The sequence below is a fragment of the Saimiri boliviensis genome, chromosome 1 (genome assembly GCF_048565385.1).
Source record: "Saimiri boliviensis isolate mSaiBol1 chromosome 1, mSaiBol1.pri, whole genome shotgun sequence".
NCBI classification, from domain to species: domain Eukaryota; kingdom Metazoa; phylum Chordata; class Mammalia; order Primates; family Cebidae; genus Saimiri; species Saimiri boliviensis.
The window spans coordinates 14,752,790-14,778,014 of record NC_133449.1 but is presented as its reverse complement, the minus strand read 5'-3'; the positions used below and the strand labels follow the sequence as shown (position 1 = coordinate 14,778,014).

Sequence of the window (25,225 nt, the reverse complement as noted above, 5' to 3'; positions counted from 1 at the left end):
AGGGAGTGTCTGATTATTTTTCTTACTAACAATAATTAGGCCAGGCGGGTGGCTCACACCTGTAATCCCAGCATTTTGGGAGGCAGAGGCAGGCAGATCACCTGAGGCCAGGAGTTTGAGACCATCCTAGCCAACATAGCGAAACCCCGTCTCTGCTCAAACTACAAAAATTAGCCGGGCGTAGTGGCATGCACTTGTATTCCCAGCGACTCAGGGAGACTGAGGCAGGAGAATCGCTTAAACCTGGGAGGCATAGATGGCAGTGGGTGAGTTTACACCACTGCACTCCAGCCTGGGCGACAGAGTGGGACTCCCATCTCAAAAGGAAAAAGAAAAAAATAACTAGAGGTCAGTTATTGATTTCTTTAAACTACTGTCAACTGGTTAATCATCTTGGTAATGCAAACGTTCTAATATATTTATCAATCAGCTATTTAGTAGTTGAATATTTGCAACAAAGTTTATTTTAATTTTTTCATATGCTTGAACATGCATATGCATGGTAGTGGATGTCCTCCACACAGAACACTTGGCATTATTTTTCTCTTAATAATAGATAGGATGGTCCACAGCATCAGTTAATTATGGCCTACTCTTTCCCAGGAAAAATGCAGATCTGAATGGAAATATAGTGGACAGTTTAGCTGTTCATTTCATTCATGTTCTGCCCGCGTTCTAAAATGCTGACCCTTCTCCCTATATTTAGAGGGACACAATGTAGTAGAGACACAGATCTTAATTTCTCTATGTGGTACTTCAAGGCTTACTCAGTCCATCTTGTCTCTGGAACCTTCTCTGATCATTGCAAGCTTAATGGATCCTTGAATTCCACAAATTTGAGCCTTAATTATTTATAATTATTATTATTATTCATTACTTTTAAAAGTTTTGTTTTCCCACCACCATGAAAACTGAAGCCCTAGAGGATGTATTTACCATCTTTTGACTCTAAGTATCCTGTGCACATACTCTGATTTTAAATCTTTACTGATTGAATACATAAGAATGTTAATTCCTAAATCAAAGAAATATGATGGCTGTTGAAGTTTGGCTTAAATTTTAAATTGATGCATCCTAAGGACATATGATCGGGAATCTTAATCACGTGCTTTAGCATGCAGGGTTAGGCCATCATGTCAGAAAGTGTTAGAAACCAGGACTTCCCTGATAATCTCTGTTGCAAAAGAGTTTCCTAGAGGTCAACTTCAACTCATTGTACCTTCTAACTTTAAAGCAAGTTTATAATTTATATGCTTATTAGTGTATCTTATTACTATATCTGAATTTATTACTATAAATTTTAAAAAATGAATCAGATTTTAAGAATATCTTGGGGCTCATCACAGAATATCTTTATAATTATTATCAGATATAGTCTTATTTCCCTCTGTGAGATGGAGAGGTGAATACTGTTGTTTGCTCTCAGAGTTAGAGAAACTGAGATTCAAAAAACATAGAACTATCAAGGATTCTTTAGTCTTCCATGGCTGAAGTGGATTGTAGTTAAAAAGTCATGAATATCAGAATCATACTCTCCTACTCTCTCTAAAGCACTGTGACCTTAATATGTTCAGTCTCAGCATTTTGCCTTGAATTACTTCAGGAAACCACTTGCAATTTATTTTTTTAAAGAGCAGGGTAGGAACATGAAGGCAGTAGGCTGTAAGCTCTATTCCAGGTATGGGGCATAGAAATTAGAGATGTGCTTGTTTTCAGCAAACACGAAGGTTCATGTGGCATCCCTGGGGTAAACCCTGAATTAGATCACAGTATTTTTGCTCTGTGGAACTTTAGGTTCTGACTCGGGTCCTGAAGCAAATGAATGTGACTACAGTTTTGTGCTTTCCTCTCACAGCCTTCACTTTTCAAGTTCTCAACCTCAATAGTGTCCCTTTCCTGCCAGGATGATGAAGCTGATTTCTCTGGTTGCAGCCTCACTTTATGTGATGTCAGATTCCTAATATTCTAAAGATACTAGGAAACAGTGTAGAAGTTGGAAAAAGGGGAAAAGTCCATATTTTCTGACATATTGAAAGACTAGAACATACACTTTGGTATTTGAGCCCAAGCTCTTTATAAATGAATATCTTTGCTCTTTCTTTTAAGCTTTTCTTAATGTTCTAATTACTCAAGGAACAAGTTGTAACTTTTATATGAGTTCAGAGATTTCTGAATATTTTTGAGATTTTAGTTCCTTGATATTAACTTTTTCCAGAACCAAGACTTAAGGCAACTTGGCTTGTAATTAAAATTATTTTCTTGAGCACCTTTCTAAACTGACTTGACTTTATTGTTACAAATGCCAACTATTTTCGTTCATTTGCTAAACCCATATGTAACTGCATTTCACCAATATTTCTTCTGTGGCGGTGGAAGCTTTTTCAGGCCCCCTAGGAAATCTCTCCCAAGAGCCTCGGAATGACTCTAGTACAAGTCATCTCACATCCCCCTCCCGGTTTTCATTTTTCCTCCTCTCTGCTTTCCCCTTACATAAGCACATTTTCCCTGTTCTTCGTACGTCATGATCTAGATTTGTTAAATATGTGGTAGTGCAAATAAGAAATCCACCACAATGGCTTAATGATGCTACTCACCTATTGGAGTCTTCTCTGGAAGTAAATCAGTGAGTGCCCCGTCCTCCTTTAGAAATTAAAGATGTTCATCTGGCATTACTGATTGAAATCCATTTTGAAGGACAGGTGCATTTGATGGAGGAAAATGATTTATAATCGTTAGTAACTTCTTGTTCCTTGATGCATGAATGCAGAAAAAATTGGGTTTAGAACAGAAACACCAACAACTTCTGGAATGTTACAAAACTATACCCATAGTTTAAATTGTCTCTTAAATTACTGTTTTTCAAAAATCTTGTTACCTTTCTTGAGAGCATTAGAAAGATCAGCGCTCTAGTAGACAGTATGTGTGTCCATCCTCCCTCTACCACTGGTTTTATAATTTGGAGGACGATTCTTAATAAGTGTGCTTGGGTGCTTGGTGTGTAAAATGGCAGCTTGAACTAGAGGAGCTAGAGGATGGTGTGTCCCCCTCATCATTTCACTAACCCACATTAAACTGCAGCCTGCATCTCCATATCCCAAACACCTAGGAGATCCCTAGGTCACGTGTTGACCGTACGAGCGCTTGTTTCTTTCATTTGCTCTCTATTCCCTTTGTTCTCAGAGGCACTTTGGGTGATATTAAGGACAGAGACGAGTTCTTCCAGAGTAAGGATAAGAATAGATAATGATAATTGCAATGTTCAATTACCAAAATATGTGGGACTGCTACCTTCACTGTGGCGGCTAACCCACTTAGGCAGACTTTGCATACATCAGAGACAGACTTAATATTTAATTATCCTCTAGGTGCCCAAAGTAGTGGTCCCACAAATCAGTGTGTTGCTGGGAAACCAGCCAGCTCCTGTGAAATTAAACACAGAGTCTCTGGTTCTTGCTACCTCACTGGTTCTTAGAGAGATAGTAATTTCTAGTTTTCTAATGATTAGTTAACAGAATTAAAAATTCAGAGGTCCTCATTTTTTAACAGTTTGAGAGGCTTTTATTTTCATTCCAGAAATACGCCCCAGCCTGGGGTGGGAAGGAGAAAGAGAGGGACATGAGGGCACGGGGGATGGGATGAATGTGGGTTAATCCTTGTGGTATGGTTTATCTGAGTTTTTCGGCTTTTGTAATTTTCTAGCTAACTGGTGCATGAAAAATATGGGGCAAAATATGGTTGTTTCCTTTAAAAAATTCCATACCTTATCACCTCAAACTTTTTTTCCCCATTTTTATGTAAAAAACATGTGGCTTCGTTTTAAAAGCTTTAAATTTAAAATTTAAATTTTAAATTTCACCTTTTAAAATTTCAGTGTGTTTGAATTTCTGGTTGTAAGTGATCACCAAAAGTATTAGTTTAAGACAGTTTCTAACCTCATTACAAATGCATGTATTTTGCCTACTTTGAAATGGTCAGGAATATGTTAACCCTTTTCAGAATGCAGTTTGACTATATTTCCAAAATATTAGTAAAATATGCCCTTGCCTCTCAGAGCTCTGAGAACAGTAACGGAAGTCCAGTATGCCAAGCTACATTTAGAGCCTTACATGTAATTTACTGTTACCTTAAATGCCTTCAAAGCTAAGTTCATGATTTACTTAACCAATTATAGGATAATATTTGAATTTAAAAATATGTATGCACACACCTATATAGTATATCCCCAATAGCCATGAAATCACAAATTCCTAGAACTAGATGAGACTTTGAAAAGCATCCCAGTTCAACAGCCATATTTTACAGAAAAGGATGTAGAAGTCCAGAAAGGAGAAATGCCTTCCTCATTTTTTAGCTTAAATATTTCCTTTTCTAAAATGACTACACAGCCTAAATTAGCCACCTCAGTTACGATCTATTTTATTACTGTCTTAAATCTGTATAAATTACTCACCACTGTCTGCTGACTTCTTCTTGCCTATCCATATGTTTGTCTATTTATTATATGAACTCTTTCTTCTTCCATTAGAATATAAATTCCGTGAGAATAGGGATCTCACAAATACTCAATAAGTATTTGTTGAATAAATGAATATCAAATCTTTAAAAACTTGTCCAAGGTCACCCGTAAGATGGCAGGTCCGGGACTCCTGACTTTCTGTCTGATGTTCTTGCCATTAATGATGAAGGATTAGATTTTGCCGCTTCCCCCTGATCTGCAAGCAAAGTGATTTGCTTGGAGTAATGGGAAGTTTTCCTTACAGAGTGGCCTAGTGCTTATTTTTTTTTATTAGTTTGCCCATGTTTGTCCCGATATGAGCAAGAGATTTGAAATGTTGAAATATACCTTCTTGTGTCTTTGTTCCTAAGATAATTAAAGTTGAGAGAGCATCCATTTTAATTGGTCCTGAAAATAGGTGGAGATTTCGAGAGTTTCTCTTTATGAGCAATTGGTTCTTTCCTTTAAATATTTGCCCTCTCGCCATTAGCATCACTGGGGGCAAAAGAGGGAGCCCTGGAATGTATACTGTGTGCATACTAATCTTTAAAACTGTCTTGGAAAGTGGTTTCCATCCTCTCTGTTTTAAATTAGGTCACATGACCAATTTAATGTGGTGCATGGAACTCAAACCCAGTTCTGTCTGATCCTAAAACTTATATTCTTGGCCCTGTACTCCACTACTTCCTATTTGCCAGGGAAATACAGAGTGCTAATATTTGAGTAGCGTTGGACTACATAAAGCATAGTCTTTTCCTGTTCTCATGGTGACTTTACCTGGATTAAATGTGATTAGAGAAAATAAATCAGGGGTTTGAACTCTTTCAAATAGAATAGAAAGCATTGCTTCATCTTTTACATTTGTGACTGTGTCTGTACATAGCACTGTATGTGTTAACTGCTGCTTAATTAAAGTATTGAAAAATGCCGTGCCTAATAACTGTTACTTGAACAGGGCAATATATGTGGAATATTCACCAAATATTCTTCAAGCATATATTGTTTGACATGTACTGTGCTACACTCTGGGGACAGAAAAATAGACAAGGCAATTAGTAGTAAAATGTTTGGGCTTTTCTGCCACCAGTCACTAGCTCTGTGAGCTTGGAAAAGTTAGTAAATCTCTTATAACCTCGATTTTCTTGTCTAAAAAATGGAAATAATTATACAATTGTCATAAGAGTTAAATAGGCTAATACCTATAAAGCTATAATTTTGGTCCAGGTAAATGGACCTAATTGGTAAAGGGCCCCCACATCATTTGAGATCATAGATCTATCAACAAAGAAGTAGATACCCTAAAGGGTTTAGATATTGTATTAGTTCATTCTTACGCTTCTATAAAGAACTGAGTAAGACTGGGTAGTTTATAAAGGAAAGAGGTTTAATTGACTCACAATTCCGCAGGGCTGGGGAGACCTCAGGAAACTTATAATCATGGCGGAAGGGGATGCAAACAGGTTCTTCTTCACATGGCGGCAGGAAAGAGAGGAATGAAACCCAAGCAAAGGGGAAAGCCCCTATAAAAGCATCAGATCTTGTGAGAACTTTCTATCATGTGAACAGCATGGGGGAAGCCTTCCCCCATGATTCAGTTATCTCCCACCAGGTCCTTCCTACCACATGTGGAGATTATGGGAACTACAATTCAAGATGAGATGTGGGTGGGGACACAGCCAAACCATATCAGATGCTTGGATAAAAGTCTGCACAGTACACGGGGGTCAAGGGAGGGCATGTAGCCACTGCATCTGGAAGCAGTGAGGAAAGGTTGCTCTGAAGAGATGATACCTAAACTGGATTCAGCCCAGCTGAGGTATGGTGTGAAGACAACAGCCAACAAGTAGAAGGAAGCAGACCAGATCCTGGGGAGCTGTGAGTGTCATGCTCTGGTTTGACTTTGTGCTGCTCAGGCAACACAGAAGGTTGTGGCCAGGGAAGTGACATGATCACATCTGTGTTTAGGGAGAAGCCCTCTGACCTCTGCATGAACAATGGACTGGAGAGGTCTGGCTGGATGGATGCTAGATAGAAGACAAAAACAATGGTCTTATTGCCTGAACTGGCCCTGAGCTTGATACCAGCTGCGAAGGTACAGAGGGTAGAAAAGAAAGTTTGAAGCATTAGTGTCAGTGGACTTGGTGTCTGCTTAGATATGGGGCTTAGTAAAGAGCTTATTTTGCATCTGATTTTGCTTAAGTTACCAGGAGGAAGTGGTGCTACTCAACTTGTTAGTATATGCAAGAGGATTTGTGGCAAATGACACTAATTTCAGGAAAGTCATTAGTATGTGTTATTGCTGAACAACACTTTTTGGAAGGGGATGTGGAGCTGTAGGGAGACTCTGTTCATCCCCTTCACTCAAGCATCCTTTCTTCATAGCCTTAATGTGTCTTAGTTAACAGTGACCACTTCTAGGAAGTAAACTTGAGTTTAGCAAATGTCACTGGATGAGGTCTGCTCTAATGCCATCTCTGCATACTGTTTTCCCAGGTTCAGGTTAAGGTGAAATTGGGCTTTGTAATGGGCTAATTATGTCCAAGTGCCTTCTGCTTAGATGCGTAATGACCTCAGCAGTGATGCTGTTTAGTTAACATGTTGCACAGCATTATCTTCTCTTCAGTTCTCTTACGAATAATCGAGAAAAACATTGAAGGAAAGGGAAAAACATTGTCAGGAAGAATAAAAGTGTGTGCATGTTGGGCACTGGTAGAAGAAATAGAATAACTGGGGATAACTTTTCATTTGGAAATTTGAGATTTATAAAAAGTGTAAATTATGCAAAGTATTCTGTATACTTTTTACTCGGATTCACTGAATATTAACATCTCAGATAACAAAACTACATTGTTACAATACTGTCATCTAATTTACACATAATTAAAATACTGTTCATGGTCCCACTACTGTCTTTTTTCTGGTTCACATCTAATATAGATTGCACATTGCATTTCCTCATTTTTTAAATTTTTGTGGGTACATAGTTGGTGTATATATTTTGGGGTTACATGAGATATTTTGATACAGGCATGCAGTGCATAAAAATCACATTGAGATAAATGGGGCGTCACCTCAAGCATTTATCCTTTCTGTTACAAACAATCTAAGATATACTTTTATTTTTAAATGTACGATTAAATTATTTTTTACTGTAGCCATCCTGTTATGCTAATACTAGCTCTTATTTATTCTAGTTTTGTACCTATTAATCATCTTCACTACCCCCCAACCCCCTCATCACCCTTCTCAGCCCGATTAATTACCATCCTTCTATTCTTTATCTGCATACGTTCAGTAATTTTAATATTTAGCTCCCACAAACAAGTGAAAACATGAAAAATGTGTCTTTCTGTGTGCCTGGCTTATTTCATTTAACATAATGACCTCCAGTTCCATCTGCGTTGTTGCGAATCTCAGGATCTCATTCATTTTCTGACTGAATAGTACTCTATTGTGTGTGTATGTCCCACATTTGCTTTATCCATTCATCTGCTAAGGAACACTTAGGTAGCTTCCAAATTTGGCTGTTGTGAACAGTTTTGCAACATACATGGGCGTGCAGATATCTCTCTCATACACTGATTTCTTTTTCTTGGGGTAGATACCAAAGAGTGAGATTGCTGGATCACATGGTAGCTCTATTTTTGGTTTTGTGAGGAACTTCCCAACTGTTCTCCGTAGTTTTTGTACTCATTTATATTCTAACCAATAGTTCCTTTTTCATCATATTCTTGTCAGCATTGGTTATTGCTTGTCTTTTGGATATCAGCCATTTTAACTGGAGTGAGATGATATCTCATTGTAGTTTTGATTTGCATTTCTCTGATAATCAGTGATGTTGAGCGCCTTTTCATATACCTGTTTGCCGTTTACATATTGTCTTCCTTTGAGAAATTTCTATTCAGATTTTCTCCCATTTTTTAATCAGATAATTAATTTTTTCTATAGTTGTTTGAACTCCTTATATATTCTGGTTAGTAATCCCTTGTCAAACTGGTAGTTTGTAAGTATTTTTTTTACCATTCTGTGAGTTGTCTCTTCACTTTGTTGATTGTCCCTTTGCTGTGCAGAAGCTTTTAACTTGTTGTGATTCCATTTGTTTATTTTCTGCTTTGGTCACCTGTGCTTGTGGGTATTACTCAGGAAATCTTTGCTCAGTTCCAGTGTTCTGGAGAGTTTCCCCAATATTTTATTTTACTGACTTCATAGTTTGAGGTCTTAGGATTAGGTCTTTAACTGTTTTGGCACCTTTGTCAAAAATGGGTTTACTATAGATGCTTGGATTTATCTCTTGAGTTCTCTGTTCTGTTCCGTTGATGTTTGTGTCTTTTGATGCTGCTACCCTGCTATTTTGGTTGCTGTAGCTCCACAGTATAATAGAAAGTCAAGTAATACAATTCCTCTAGTTTTGTTGTTTTTGCTCATCAGAGCTTTGGCATTCTCTGGGTCTTTGTAATTCTATATAAAGTTTAGGATTTTTTTTCTATTTTTGTAAAGTATGTCATTGGTATTTTGAGAGGGATTGCATTAAATCTGTAAATTGCTTTGAGTAGTAGGAACATTTTAACAGTATTTATTCATCAGTGATATTGGCCTGTAGTTTTCGTTTTTTGATGTGTCTTTGTCTGGCTTTAGTATCAGGGTCATACTGGCACTCATAGAATTAGTTTAAAAGCATTTCCTCCTCCTCTGTTGTTTGGAATAGTTGGAATAGCATTGGTATTATTATTCTTTAAATGTTTGGTAGAATTTGGCAGTGAAGCTATCCAGTCCCAGGTTTTTCTTTACTGGGAGACTCATGCCTTTTGTCTCATTACTTGTTACTGGTTTGTTCAGATTTTAGATTTCTTCATGGTCCACTCTTGATAGGTTGCATATGTCTAGGAATTTCTCCATTTCCTCTACATTTTCCAACCTACTGGTATATATTTGCTCATAGTAGCCACTAATGATCCTTTGAGTTTCTGCAGTATTGGTTGAAATGTCTCCTTTTTCGTCTCTGATTTTATTTATGTGGGTATTCTCTCACTTTTTGTTTTTAAGTTAATCTGTCTAAAGATTTGTCAATTTTATCTTTTTTTAAGAAAATAAACCAACGATTTGTTTTAGTGAACATTTATATTGTTTTCTTCATTTTCAATTCATTTATTTCTGCTCTGATCTTTATTACATCTTTTTTCCTACTAATTTAGGGTTTTCTAGCTCTTAACTTTTCTAGCTCTTTAAGATGCAAGGTGGTTAGGTTGTTTATTTGAAGCTTTTTTTTTTTTTGATATAGCCACTTATAGGTATAAACTTCCTTCTTAGTCCTGTTTTTATAATAACCTATAGGTTTTGGTATGCTGTTTCCATTATCATTTGTTTCAAGAAATTTTTCAGTTTTCTTCTTAATTTCTTCTTTGTCCCACTGCTTGATAACATTTTAATTTTTGAATATTTTAAGACCTGTTTTGTGACCTAACATATGGTCTGTCCTTCAGAATTATCCTTGTGCTGATGAAAAGAAGTATATTCTCCAGTTGTTGGGGGAAATATTCTGTAAATACCTATTACATCCATTTGATCTACAGCACAGATTAAGTCCAGTGTTTCTTTGTTGATTTTCTGTCTGGGTAATCTCTCCAATGCTGAATGTTGGGTGTTGAAATCTCCAGCTATTACTGTATTAGGGCCTGATATGGTTTGGCTGTGTCCCCACCCAAATCTCATCTTGAATTATAGTTCCCATAATTCCCATGTGTTATGGTAGGGACCCAGTGGGACATAATTGAATCATGGGGGCAGTTTCCCCCATACTGTTCTCATGGTAATGAATAAATCTCACAAGATCTGTTTTTTTTTTTTTAATAAGGGGTTTCCCCTTTCTCTTGGTTTTCCTTCTCTCTTGCCTGCCACCATGTAAGACATGGCTTTCGCCTTCCATTATGATCATGAGGCCTTCCCAGGCACGTGGAAGTATGAGTTCATTAAACCTCTTTTCATTATAAATTATTCAGTCATGGGTATGTCTTTATCAGCAGAGTGAAAATGGACTAATACAGGGCCTATCTCTTTCCTTAGCTCTAAAATTTTGCTTTATATATCTGGGTGCTCCAGCATTGGGTGCATATATATTTACAACTGTAAAATCCTTTTGCTGAATTGACCCCTTTATCATTATATAGTGGCCTTCTTTATTCATTCTTGTAGTTTTTGTCTTGTAATCAATTTTGTTTTAGTGACTATATTAGTCCATTTTCACACTGCTGCTGTAAAGAATTACCTGAGACTGGGTAATTTATAATAAAAAGAAGTTTAATTAATTCACAGTTCCACATGGCTGGGGAGGCCTCAGGAAACTTACAATCATGGCAGAAAGCAAATGAAAAGCAAGCACCCTCTTCACAAGGTGGCAGGAGAGAGACGGGGGATGGGAGGAAGCACCAGACACTTATCAAACAACCAGTTCTTATGAGAACTCTATCCCAAGAACAACAAGGGGGAAGTCCACCCCCAAGACTCAGTCACCTCCCAGCAAGCCACTTCACTACATGGGAATTATAATTCAAGATATGATTTGGGTGAGGACGCAGAGACAGACCATATAATTCCATCTCAGGCCTCCCCAAATCTCTTGTTTCTTTCACGTTTCGAAACCAGTATGCCTTCCCAGTGGTTCCCCAAAGACTTAACTTATTCCAGCCTTAACTGAAAAGCACAGGCCCAGAGTTTCATCTGAGACAAGACAAGTCCTTTCTACTTACGAGCCTGTAAAATGAAAAAACAAATTAGTTACTTCAAAGACACAGTGGCGGTGCAGACACTGAGTAAATATTCTCATTTCAAGTGGGAGAAATTAGCCAAAACAGGAGCTACAGGCCCTATCCAAGATCGAAATGCAACAGGGCAGTCATTAAATCTTAAAGCTCCAGAATAATCTCCTTTGACTCCATGTCCAATATCCAGGGCCCGGTGATGCAAGATGTGGGCTTCCAAGCCGTGGGCTTCCAAGCCATGGGCAGCTCTGCTCCTGTGGCTCTGCAGGGTACAGCCTCCATGGCTGCTTTCACAGGCTGGCCTTGATTGCCTGTGGCTTTTCCAGGTTGCCAGTGCAAGCTGTAGATAAATTACCATTCTGAGGTCTAGACGATAGTGGATCTCTTCTCCAAGTTCCATTAGAGCCAGTGCCCCAGTGGGGACTCTGTGTGGGGGCTCCAGCCCCACATTTCCCCTCTGCATTGCCCTAGTAGAGGTTTCCCATGAGGTCCCCACCCCTGGGAAACTTGCAACCTGACCATGTGGTAGGAAAAACAAAACAAAACAAAACAAAACACCACTATCTGAGGAGAAATTCAAGCCAGCTGCAGAAACTTGCATAACTTCTGTCTAGATATCCAGGCGTTTCCATACATCCTCTGAAATCTAGGTAAAGGCTCCCAAAACTCAGCTCTTGTCTTCTGCACACTTGCAGGCCCAGCACCATGTAGAAGCCACCAGGGTTGGGGCTTGGCTTGCACTCTCTGAAGCAATGACCTGAGCTGTACCTTGAGCCCTTTAGCCACAGCTGGAGCTGGAGTGGCTGGAATGCAGGGCACCATGTCCAAGGCTGCACAGAGCAGCTGGGCCCTGGGGCTGGCCCATGGACAATTTTTCCCTCCTAGGGTCTCTGGGTCTGTGATTGGAAGGGCTGCCATGAAGATCTCTGATGTGCCCTGGAGACATTTTCCACATTGTCTTGGCTATTAATATTTGGGTGCTTCTCTTATTTATGCAAGTTTCTGCAGCTGGCTTGAATTTCTCCTCCGATAGTGTTGTTTTTTTCCTATCACATGGTCAGGTTGCAAATTTTCCAAACTTTTATGCTCTGTTTCCCCTTTAAACGTAAGTTCCAGTATCAGACCATCTCTTTCTTTGTGCATATGAGTGTACACTTTTAGAAAAAACCAGGTCACATCTTGGATACTTACTGCTTATAAATTTCTATCAGATTCCCTAAAGTATCTCTTTCAAGTTCAGAGTTCCCTAAATCTCTAAAGCATAGCAAGAGTGACCTTTATTCCAGTTCCCAGTAACTTCCTGATCTCCATCTGAGACCACCTCAGCCTGGATTTCATTGTCCATATCACTATCAGCATTTTGGTCAAAAGCATTCAAGTCTCGAGAAAGTTTTGTACTTTCCCACATCTTCCTGTCTTCTTCTGAACCCTCCAAACTGTTCCAACCTCTACCCATTACCGAGTTCCAAAGTGACTTCCACATTTTCAAGTATCATTTTATCAATGTCCCGCTATCTCGGTACTTATTTTTTGTATTAGTCCATTTTCACACTACTGTAAAGACCTACTTAGGTCTTAGTACTAGGTAATTTATAAAGAAGTTTAATTGATTCACAGTTCCGCATGGCTGGGAGGCCTCAGGAAACTTATAATCATGACAGAAGGTAAAGGAAAAGCAAGCACCTTCGTAAGGCAGCAGGAGAGAGAGGGGGTAGAAGGTGCCAGACACTTATCAAACAACCAGATCCCATGAAAACTGTATGACAAGAACTGCAGAGGGGAAGTCCGCCCCCATGACTCAGTCACCTGCCACGAGGCCACCAGGCCACTCCCCCAGAACGTGGGGATTATAATTTGAGATGCAATTTGAGGAGGAACACAGAGGTAGTCCAACTCCTGTTCTTTTCTGGTTTCCATTGGCATGGAATATCTTTTTTTCACTTTATATTCAGTGTATGTTGTCTTTATAGGTGAAGTGTGTTTCTGGAACACATCACTGGGTCTTGTTTTTCTGTTTTATTTTGTTTTTAAATTTATTTAACAACTCTATTTTTATTGGAGAGTTTAGTATATTTACATTCAAGGTTATTATTGATAAGTAAGGACTTACTCCTGCCAGTTTTTTTTTTTTCCTGGCTGTTTTATTGCCTTCTCTTCCTTCTTTTCTGTCTTCCTTTTAATGAAGGTGATTTTCTTTTGTGGTATGATTTAATTTCTTGCATTTTATTTTTGTGTATATGTTAGACATTTTTTTATTTGAGGTTATCGTGAGTCTTACAAATACTGTGTTATAACTCATTGTTTTAAGCTTATAATAAGTTAACATTGTTTGCATAAACGAAGAAACAAGCAAAATGAAAATGAATAAAAAGTACAGCTTAACTTCATTCCCCTGCTTTTTAACTTATTGTTTTATTCTATTTATATCTTACTGTTCCGTAAATTCATATTGCTATTTCTGAGGCCAACCCAATGCCACAGAGTTCATTCTAGCCTTCTCCCTTTTCTTATGTGTAAGGTCTTCTGTCAGTAAGAAACCTGGGTGTCATTATCCATAATATATTTATATATTTGCTCAATCCTGGAGTACACATAAATTTTGTAATTACTGGGTGGAATACAATATTTTTGTAGATCTCTTTTTCTCTTTAAAGTTATAGTATTAAAACTTCTTTTCTTTCTTTTTTCTTTTCCCTTTTCCCTTTTCTTCCTTCTTTTTAGAAAGGGCCTCACTCTGTTGCCCAGGCTGGAGTGCAGTTGCACAATTGTGGCTCACTGCAGCCTCATCCTCCTGGCTCAACGATCCTCTGTGTTCAGCCTTCCAGGTCGCTGGGACCACAGGCATGTACCACTATGCCTGGCTAACTGTATATTTTTTTTAGAGATGTGGTCTCACTATGTTGCCCAGACCGGACTCAAACTTCTGGGTTCAAGCAATCCTGCTGCCCCAACATCCCAAAGTGCTGGATGTGTTATACACATGAGCCACTGCCCCTGGCATAGCTGGCTTATATTTTTCAAAGTCATTTAATTCCCCTCTCACACACACAGAGACATACCACCTTCAGTATGATTACCTTATTCACTTATTACTACGGTTAGGTTCATTTTTTTCTGTTTATTATTTGTTTTGCCCTATTCTTAGTGATTTCATGTATTCTTTTTATGAATATGTGAAATATTAACATGGAATGTGAGCACATTCTCTGGGATTTAGCACTTTTTCTATTTTCCTCATGGTGTTTTGAAGTTTGGGCATGCCCGATCTATAATTGTGCTGAATGTGTGGGTTTTGTGTAGTTTTGTTTGTTCTTGTCATTCTGTTTTATATTTGGAGAGTATATAGGTAGATAGAATTCATTGGTTGCCCGTTTCTTCTGCTACCCTAAAGTCTCCCTGTGTAACTTCTAACTGGAATAAAACTTAGAGTCAAAATTAGAACTCTGGAAGTGACAACAGAAATCTCTTTTCCCTTAAGCCGTGAAGATGCGCCATGCTCCATGTTTTTGAGGGCCTTTCATGCATTTAACATTAGGCTTTATGTGTGTATCATTTCATGTAAACATTATAATAACCCTGTGACATAGATGACCTTATCACTCCATTCATCACGTAAAGAAATAGGCTAAAGTGGTTAAGAAGTTTGTGTAGTATCTCAATGCTGACATATGGCAGTGTGACATGTAACTGAACTAACCATACTGGTAGCTACCATAGAGGCTCAGTGTTAGACACCTATAAAGCTGTATGTGTATATCTGTATGGTATATTATATTATGTCATATATTATGCTATATTGTGTTATTCTCAAAGTAATCTGATAATTACTACTTAGGCATTATTACCTTATTTTTACATATGAAAGCACTGCAGCTCAGAGAGGTATTTTTATGTGATTTCACAACTATTAAGTGACAAGGCCAATATTCAAATCTGAGTATATTCAAATTAGACTATATAGTGCAAAAATGTTCAGCCGTATGAATTATTTGATTAAAACCTCATCAACTTTAACTCAAAGCCAAAGTATGGCCTTTAAAATTAGCTTCAATAGCAGCTGTTTAAAATAAACACATATGTATTTATAGGGCTCACATGGCACTCTATGATTATTTGTCCTAGAGGAAAAATTTGTAAGGCAACATCTTTCCTCTTCTTATTTTAGCACAAAATATTTCCCCTTACATGTTTTAATTGTTTCATAAAATGTTGTATTTTGTCAAGTAAAAATACATATTACATATTGGAGTGGCAGCAGCACTTGCGGGGAGTGATTCCAGCATGTTTTATTGTGTCATCTCTGTATTTAGAGGTATAATAAAATAAGTACGGTGCTGTTAAGCATGGTTCAGAATTGCAGCTGTTGGCCTCTTTGTGTTTAGACATGTTTGCCTACCAACAAATGTGTGGAAACTCCTTGGGAGTCTAGATTCCTGTTCTTTCATTGGATTTCTCCCCATCCCAAGGGTGTGTTTGCAGTGCCCTAGGAGAGACTTTTTGTGGCAATTGAAACCATTTATTCTTAAGCAGTTTATAAATAGCACTCATTTTCCTACTCTGCCTTTGAAGAGAAGCAGAAGCTAAAAGTTTTTGCTCATCACCAGACCTAGAAGCAAAAGTGGGAAAGAGTTCAAACTCTCATCTCTTTCTTCCTGGTCAGGACATTCTTTCCGTGCAGGAGATCTTCTCACCCTTGCGTGAGCTAGGGGAAATTGTTTGGACCTTCAGACTGTCTCAGCAAAACATTTTGCTTTATATGAGGTAAAGCATTTAGAAAATTATCGCCATATCTGCATCTATTCTTTAATTCTATAGAAATGCAAGAATAAGCAGACAATAGCACCTTACTTAAACTTTAGTTATTTTCCATACTTTGGTATTTTCCATTTAATAAAATTCATAAACATCCAGAAATGAACAAAAATAGAATATATTCTATTTCTATTTTCTTACAGTAATAATTCAGACTGTAATGAAAAACAGTAACTAATAGTCATAATACTGTTTATTAAATACTTGCTGTGTGCCAGGCACTGGTCTAAGAACTGCTTGGATTGGTGGGGAATGTTGATAGTCAACAGCTTATGACTAATTTTGGTCTTCTCAAGATTCCCTTCCACAGAGAGTAGTTCAATCCAGTAGACACAACAGGCAGTATTGGCCACCTGAAACCTTATCAAAGGATTGGCATTAACAGGCAGAGGTCTGGTTGCTGGAGGTTAACTCTGTCACCTTTTCATATTTCTGTGCATCTGTTGAAGCTGGGGTTTTTTGTTTTTTGAAGCCCTGCCTACAAAGACATCTCAATATGACTTCACTGTGTTCATGAAAGGGATGACACAGTTTATTTCGCAACTTCGAATCAAGTGTCATTATGTGAGTCTCTTAGGAGCAGGCTAGCAGCTTACCAATTCTTATGGAAGATAAGAGTACGGTGTTTACTGTTCTGTGAGCTACCTGGAGTAATAAAATAGTAGTAAAAAACATTTTTAAAAAAGAATATGGTGGTTACAACCACCACTACTGCCAGTTATAATCCTCTTCATGTTTGCAATTCTTTTCTATTTATAAAGTACTTTAAAATATATTAAAAACTACATCATATTTGTAAACTTCTAGAGGTAAAATAAGCAACTGTCAATACCTATAGGAAGATGCGTATTTGAGAAGTACCTCAATTTAAGATATTTTTGTTCACTTCTGGGAGCCACAGAGAAATTTAAGGTTAAGACTGTCTTCTACTGATAATAGGTGACTTAGTTCACTCTTTCAAGGACAGTGACTGTGTGTCTGATAAGAAGGCTGCAGCTACTTGACAAATTGACTTACACAACGAGGGTGAAAGTCATCTAATTCAGCGAGGAGAGAAACAGTGCTTTCAGAGACAAAAGGGAAAAAAAATAGTCTTATGTTTGAGTCACATTTGAATTTTGCTCTTCAAAATCCTAGGATATTTTGTTAGTAGTATCAATATGAAATAATCACTGACTTTTGTAGGTGGCTGTAAACTATTGGACATTTTTACGTCTAGGATTTTGTCACTTACTGTGGAAGGGGCAGAGATGTTAAAAAAAAAAGGTATATGTTAATTTCTTGTTCACTGGAGAAAAGGACAAAGTAAAAGAAAATGTAGTAAAAAAAAAATAGCAATTTATCTTGTTTATTTTCACTAATCTGTGGAAGGCATGCTCAAGAGTCATTTGAAATACCATACTTATTGCACAAGTAAATGAGATTTTAAAAAAAGATGAAAGTCAACCTATAGTTTTATTTTTCTAAAACAGACATATTTCTCTGTTTTCTTTTCCTGTCCTGTCTGGTCTATAGGTGTAATTCTTAGTAGAAGGGACAGAGCAAGTATTCAGCTTTTGGCCAGGCATAGTGGCTCATGCTTGTAATCCCAGCACTCTAGGAGGCCAAGGCAGGAGGCTCACTTGAGCCCAGGAGTTCAAGAGCAGGCTGAGCAACATAGGGAGACTCCATCTCTACAATAAAAAACGAAACAATTAGCCCGGCCTGGTGGCATGTGCCTGTGGTATCAACTACCTGGGAGGCTGAGGCGGGAGGAGGGGGTCACTTGAGCCCAGGAGGTTCAGGCCACAGTGAGCCCTGATTCATGCCACAGCACTCCAGCTTGGATAATGGAGTGAGATCCTGTCCTGGAAAACAAAAAAAACAAAAAAACAGCTTTTTTATTTTAATGTTTGGCACATTATGTGGATGATAATATAAGTAATACCTGGCATTTATTGTGTGCCTACTATGCGTCAATCTTCGCCAGCTGCTTTATTCTCATTATGTAATATTCATAACCATCGTATAAGTATTTGTTATCTCTGTCCTATGGAAGAGGGGGAAAAAAAGCAAGCCTCAAAAAGGTCAGTAATGTCTCCAAAATAAACATTTTTCTGTATTATTTTGGCTTTATCATCACTTTTTGAAAGCCGTGTATTAATCAAATTTACCTTTTATCATTTATAATTTCTGTAGTGAAATATGTTGAAGCATTTGATAACTACCTGTAATTTCCGTGTTAAAATATATTCTATAGTAATTTCCCATTGTAACTACCTGGAGACTTATGTGAGTTCCCTTGTACTCTTCGTACTTTCATTAAATATATTTAGATGGTTGGAACATATATATTTTATAGGTACTGTACTAATTCCTAGAAGAGAGAGAATTTGATTCTTTTCTAGGTCCACATCCATGCTAAGCCAGGTGCCTTATTTTCAAGTATTTTAGAGAATTCAAATTTCTGTGATATTCATGCTAATCACATGTTCTCACAACTTCAGAAAGCCTCTGAGACCCATTTATTTCATTTTTTGTAAGACAATAATTCTTTCTCTAATTTTTCGCAGATAATTTGTTAGATTTATGACATAGTTGTTTCTTCAACTTAAGGTTAATTTTTCTAACTCTTAGTGAGCAATATTAGCTGTAGTATGCCCATACATTGGGCCAAAACTATCTTTGAGAAAGTAAGTAGATAACATTATCATTTGTATTGTACTGTTTTGCAGAAAATGTAAATGGATCATTTCTTTTGCTCCATGTACCCTGCTGACCACTAGGATTTAATTATAGCTAAAACTCAGAGGAACTGGTGTCAATATTTTCTGCGTTTGGAGCATACACAGTGTTCCCAAGTGTGCAGTCGTCCCCATGTTAGGGCCCCAGCACGCTTCATTTACTGCTTCAACCACAGTTCATCTTCATGAGCCACAAACTGCTAACTCAACATCCCTCTGTTGACTCCCCTCATCTCTACCCAGTCTTTTTTTTTTCCCCTCACCTCTACATGTCTAAATGCTGCTCTTCCTTCAGATCCTCTCTTGTGTGCCACCTTGTCCACTTCCTGATCTCAGGTTAACTTCTCTCTTCTTATAGCACTATAAACTATATGTCTCTTAAGACCTTTATCAAATGGAATGTGTTACAATAAAAGTCTTCTAACTACCACCTGTGTCAGGTACTCATGTATTAAAATGGAGATGATAAAATATGATGTATGCATGCCTTAAACATTCCTGTGAAACTGTATAAATGAGCATTCATTTACCAAATATTTACTATAGAGCTAAGGCCTTTTCTTAAATATCCAAGTTAACTGTGCTTGCAGAGCAAAATAACACCTTCTTCCTGTGGTTTTATATAACTTAAATGAAGAGAATAGAAATGTCTGCTTTGTATATGTTCATTTTTATATGTCTCACTATATAGGAAGACAACTGATTTGGCCAGACTGCCAATGTCCATAATCTACTTCTCATGGAAAAGGACCCTCCCTTTGAATCATATCTTCATTTGCATGATCATATGCAAAAACAGTTTGCAGTTTCAGCAAAACTAAAAGGGAACATGGAGAGCATTTGACTTTTTTATTCCAGAAGCTGAGTTGAATTGAGACGGATGTTTGAGATGGGGTTGTAGTCAGAGGAACACATTAAGTCCTTAATATCAGAGTAGGTCAACACAGGCAAATGGACAAGTTACAGGTTAGGAACATAGTAATGGGAGGAAGTACCATTACAAGGAGTAGATTGGGGCAAGATGTTTAGAACTGAAGCTGAGAGTAACAAGAGAGGGCTAGAGTTTCCTTTTCAGTGGTGTGTGGCATGAGACAGAGAACTCTTCATAGGACTGGAAGACATAACCTTATCATTAACTGAGGATCATCTATATATCAAATTTATCAGGCTTTGTCTTGCTTAATTCTCACAAATTGAATGGCCATCTTTCTGATCATTGTATCTCTAGTACAAAAAGTAGATGCTCAGTAAATATTTGTGGAATTGAATGAATATGACCCTGTGAAGTAGATGTCATTAGCACATCTTACAGATAAAGAAACTCAGACCTAGACTAGGCTGTTTACAACCAGGTTACATAGGTATTATAATAAGTGGCGAGGCGGAGCAAGCAGATGAGGGTTAGAATGAAAAACTAGGATTGTATGACTTTTGCTATGGAAAATATATATTTATACTTTACTTTGTCACTGAATAAGCCTCTGTACAGTTCTACCTAATAGCCACTAAATTGTGAGAGTTCTTATATACAGCCTTGAGACCTGTTTATAACACTGTTGACTAAAATTCAAACTTAGTTTGCTTTCTACTCCAGCCCTATGTTAACAGCAAGCCTTCTTATTTTTATCTTTAAACTGGGCTCAGTGAATGGATCCTTAGTGGTCAGTACATTTGGAAAAGCTCTGTTTTTTATTTCATTTTGTTTGGTGTTATATCCTTGTTTTGTTTTTGCCATAATTGATCATTTATAAAGCTATTTTATGGTTTAATAAAGGAAGGATAAGTCACAAAATACAGACCCATCTGTTAAACAGGCATGCCAATTTCCTGTGGTTCTTGTGTATGTTTCTTTCTTTAAACAAACAGAAACCTCCAATTATGAAAACAATGCATGTTAAACCAAGGAAAGTACAAAAAGGAAGCCAAGAGTGATAATCACCAACAGATCTGTCATCCAAATGTAAACATTTTATTAAATATATATGTAGCCAGCTTTCTGCTGCATGCTTTACACAAATTATATCACACTGTGTACAGGTTTTTCCCCCTCAAATTGTATCCTTCATATTCATCTTTATTTTTACATCATGATTTGGTTTGTTTTCTGCTTTTTGTTTGAATAAGCATTTTCCTCTCTGAAGTTTATTCTGATTGCATTCATTTTCATATTCCTTTTCAAAATTTAGATTTTTATTCAGATAATTATAGTTTCACATCCAGTTGTAAGAAGTAATAGAGATCATTTGTGCACTTTGCCTAGTTTCCCCTAATGGTAACGTTTTGCAAAACTGCAGTGTAATATCCAACCAGGATATTGACGTTGTTACAATATGCTGATTTTGTTCAGAATTTTCAAGTTTTACTTGTACTCATTTGTGTGTGTTTGCATGAATTTAGTGCTGTACAGTTTCATACCTGTATAGGTTCATATAGCCAGCACCATAGCCAAGATGCTAGCAATGGCAAGTCCGTATGGCTTTGCAGCAACTCAGTTCTTGTCTTCTTAAAGAACCCATCCAAAGAGCATAAGGCAGAGAGACGGAGGCAAATTTTTGAGCATGAGTGAGAGCTTATTAAGAAGTTTTAGAGCAAGAACAAAAGGAAGTAAAGTACACTTGGAAAAAAGCCAAAAAGACAACTTAAGAGATTCAAGTACCCTGCTTGACCTTTGACTTGGGGGTTTACACATTGGCATGCTTCTGGGGTTTTGTGTCTCTCCTTTGATTTTTCTTTGGCACCAGCTGTACACATGCTCCATGGCTTGCCAGCCCTTAGGAGGGGCTGTGGGCACAGTGTGTTTACTGGAGTTGTATGCATACTCACTTGAGGCATTCTTTTCTTACTAGTGTAGTGTTGCTAGAAGATGGTCACAGACCAGTTAAACTCCAGCATTTGGCCTCTTAGTATGCGTGCTTGAGCATGCTTAACCAGCTTCTGAGATATAATCAGGAAGCTGCTGATCACCAACCTCAGGAGTTTTCTATCTATTGGGAGACTGCCTTTCCCTGGTATCAGCTGCAACCAATTACTGTTTTATGGATACAGTTTAACAACCACTTGACCGTCACCTGATGGTCACCTGACATTCTTGGTGTTAAGGGAGTGGGATCTGTTTCCTCTCCTACTCTGCTTATGTCTGCCTAGCTACCCATTCTAACAAAGATACTGTGTAGTTCCAACAACACAAGAATCCCTTTTATAATCACATCCAGCCCATCCCTAACACCTGGCAACCATTAATCTTCCCTCCATTTCTAAAATGTCATATCAAAAATGTTACATAAATGGAATCAGACAGCATGTATGTGACCTTTTGTGAATGACTTTGTTCACCCAGCAATAGAGGGCAGGGTGGAACTCTTTTTTTTTTTGAATCAGGAACTCATTCCCAGAAAAACTAGTTCAGTCCCTAGCTGATCCTTAATCTATTCAGAGCCATCACTCTCATTACCTGATCACCGCTTAAATATCTCACCACGTAATCCTATCACAGTGGCAATTAAATTTCAACATGAATTTTGGAAGAGACATTGAAACCATAGCAGATGCAGATTCTATACATGTAAATAATTTATTTTCTTTGGAGCAATTATAAATGATACATGTTTATTTTTGGTTTTCACATATTTATTGTTAGTATATAACAATGTGATTGATTTTTGTATGTTGATCTTGTATCCTATGACATTCCTGACTTGTGTTTTAGTTTTAGGGTGTGTGATTTCTTGGAATTTTCTATATAGACAGGTTGTCTGCAAATAGAATTTTATTTTTTCTTTCCAATTTTTGTGTCTTTTATTTCTTTTTCTTACGTTATTGTAGTGGCTAGATCTTTCAGTATGGTGCTGAACAGCAGTCATAGGAGTGGATATCCTGGCCTTGGCATGTAATATGGAAATCTCATTTCCATATTAGGGTCAGTCCCTTTACCTTCCCCACTTTTAAATATTGTCTTCAATATCACATGGTGTATGATTTTTGTTCTGATCATCAAATATGATTTAGAAAATGTATACAGAAAAGAATAGTCTATTGTATTTACCCGTATTTTTGTTCTTTTTGTTCTTCCTTCTGATACTTCATAGTTCTTTCTTTCATCATTTTCTTTCTGTTTGAAGAAATTTCTTTAGCCAATATTTAAGGCGAGCGCTATTAGTGGCAGGTTCTTTTAATTTCTCTGTCTGAGAAGGTTTTCATTTTCTTTTTTTCTTAAAGAATAGTTTTGCCAGATAAAGAATTTGTAATTAACAGTTCTTTTCTTTCAGCATTTGAAAAACTGTGCCACTTCCTTCTGGCCTCCATGGTTTTGGATAATAAATCCATTATTATTTACATTAATATTCTCCAATAGGTAACGTTGTTCTATCTGCTTTCAAAATTTTTCCTTTTCTACCTACTTTTCAAGTTTCAAATTATGGTATAACTAGGCATGGATTTCTTCGGGTTTGTCCTGTTTGGGAATAATTTAGCTTCTTGAATCTGTAGGTTTGTATCTTCTACCAAATTTTGGAAGTTTTTAGATACGTCTTATAATATCTTTTAACTCCACCCTCTTTCTCCTTTTCTTCTGGGATTCTGAATGCAAATGAGCTGACGAGTTCTTTTCTGTTTCTAGGTCCAGAGTTGGAAATTACTAGGTCTGGATGGGCTTTTTTTTTTTTTTTTTTAACTGAGGAGACAGAAGGTATCTGAATACCATGTTCTTCAGACTTGCAGCTCCAAGCTAGTGTCCTTTCTTTTTCCCACTCTTCAGAATTTTCCCTTCACTGTCTCTTTTATTACTCCTGTAGCTTTTAATTATGGTTTGCAGAGGAGCAGAGAGAAGTGGATAAGCCATATTGTTCAGACTGGGAACCCTTTACCTTTTATTTTTCTTTTCATGAAACGTCATTTTGAATTTTTGAATTTGTGGACACAAATCTTAGATTTGCCCTTGTTATATATCAAAGTATGTAATGATTATCCAATCAAGTATATTATTTATTATGTTTTTTAAAAATATATGCTCAAGTCTATTTTTAGGCCCATTTTCTTCTTCAAAATTCACCAGAATTTATTGCAAAAACCTTAAAGGATGTGATAAAATAGATAATATTGACATTCCTTTTTTTTAGATATTTTAATATGTGGACACTATCTTAGATTAACACTTGTTATATTTCAAGGTAGGTAACAATTATTTAACCAAATATATCTTTATCATCTTTTTAAAAAATATGTGCTGAAATCTATTTTTAGGCCAAATTTGTTCTCTCATAGAAGGTAGCTTGCAGCTAGAGTGGTAGCAGATTTAAAACTGCTTTCTTAAGAGCTGCATAACTTGACTTGAAACCCTTTTTGAGATGGTGGAGTATGCAAACATGCAGGCACAAAATGGATATTTATGTAAGTTACTGTATTTTTCACATTTATGGTTTAAATATGGGAGTCAAGGCTCTGAAAAATAAGTTACTAAAAGTTGAAATGATTAGTGGACATTAGAAGAAAACATTTGCTGACAAAGACATACTCCTAAAAAGACAGTAAATTTGGGAAAGGTGCTATACAATAAAGAATTTATTATCAAATGCATTTTATACATGGAAACTATTTCCACCCTATTATAAAAACAAATAGAAACATTTAATTTATAGTTTCTGTTCTCTTTCCTTCCCTTATGGTATAGTTCATATCCTCAAAATGTATATTACAATTTCTGAAAAGGAGTAAATTTAGATGCTATTGAAAGCATGATTCTTTTATTGTTAATCTCTTCCTTTTCATACAGTGGGTCACAACAGAAAATAACCCATGTAAAGTGTATATTTCATAAAAAGGAGAAACTACTTGTTATTCATTTACTGCATTTGTTTATGGTAGTTGGAATATTGACACTGCTAGGAACGTCGGAAACATTTCATACAATGGATTTTAAATACTTCTTAAGCACAAACCTTTCTTGCAGATAAACTCTCGTGAAGACACTGAGATTATGCTGCAGGAAGAAAAGGCCAGCAAAACTTCTGAGATGTCAACATTTTTGGAACCCATTTTTCAGATGCCCAAACAGAGGGACTTTAGTGAAATCACTTAACAGTCATAAAGTATCATTTATGTAGATGTAATGTTAGCAAATCTGCCATGTTTTGTCCTGTTTTTTCATTTAATAGTAATTTCTCTCTTGATATTATTTTCTTTTTAAATCTTACACTAATGTCTAATAATGAAGCCAGCCACAAATTTACGGCAACTCTATTTGTATTTAATATCATTTATATGAAATTATATAGCTGGGCATGGTGGTGCGTGCCTGTAATCCCAGCTGCTCAGGAGGCTAAGGCAGGAGAATTGCCTGAACCCAGGAGGCGGAGGTTGCGGTGAGCCGAGATCGTGCCATTGCACTCCAGCCTGGGTAACAAGAGTGAAACTCTGTCTCAAAAAAAAAAAAAAAAAATTATTTT

General features: G+C 37.1%; 1 protein-coding gene and 1 long non-coding RNA gene across 4 annotated transcripts in view; both read left to right on the top strand.

Moving 5' to 3' along the window:
* NBAS (NBAS subunit of NRZ tethering complex) overlaps positions 1–25,225 on the top strand; it is a 420,713-nt gene that overhangs the window by 326,723 nt on the left and 68,765 nt on the right. The window lies entirely within an intron of this gene.
* LOC141583668 (uncharacterized) lies at positions 7–25,225 on the top strand. Its single transcript, XR_012516424.1, has 2 exons — positions 7–23,950; positions 24,730–25,225. It is a non-coding gene; the product is annotated as an uncharacterized LOC141583668 (long non-coding RNA).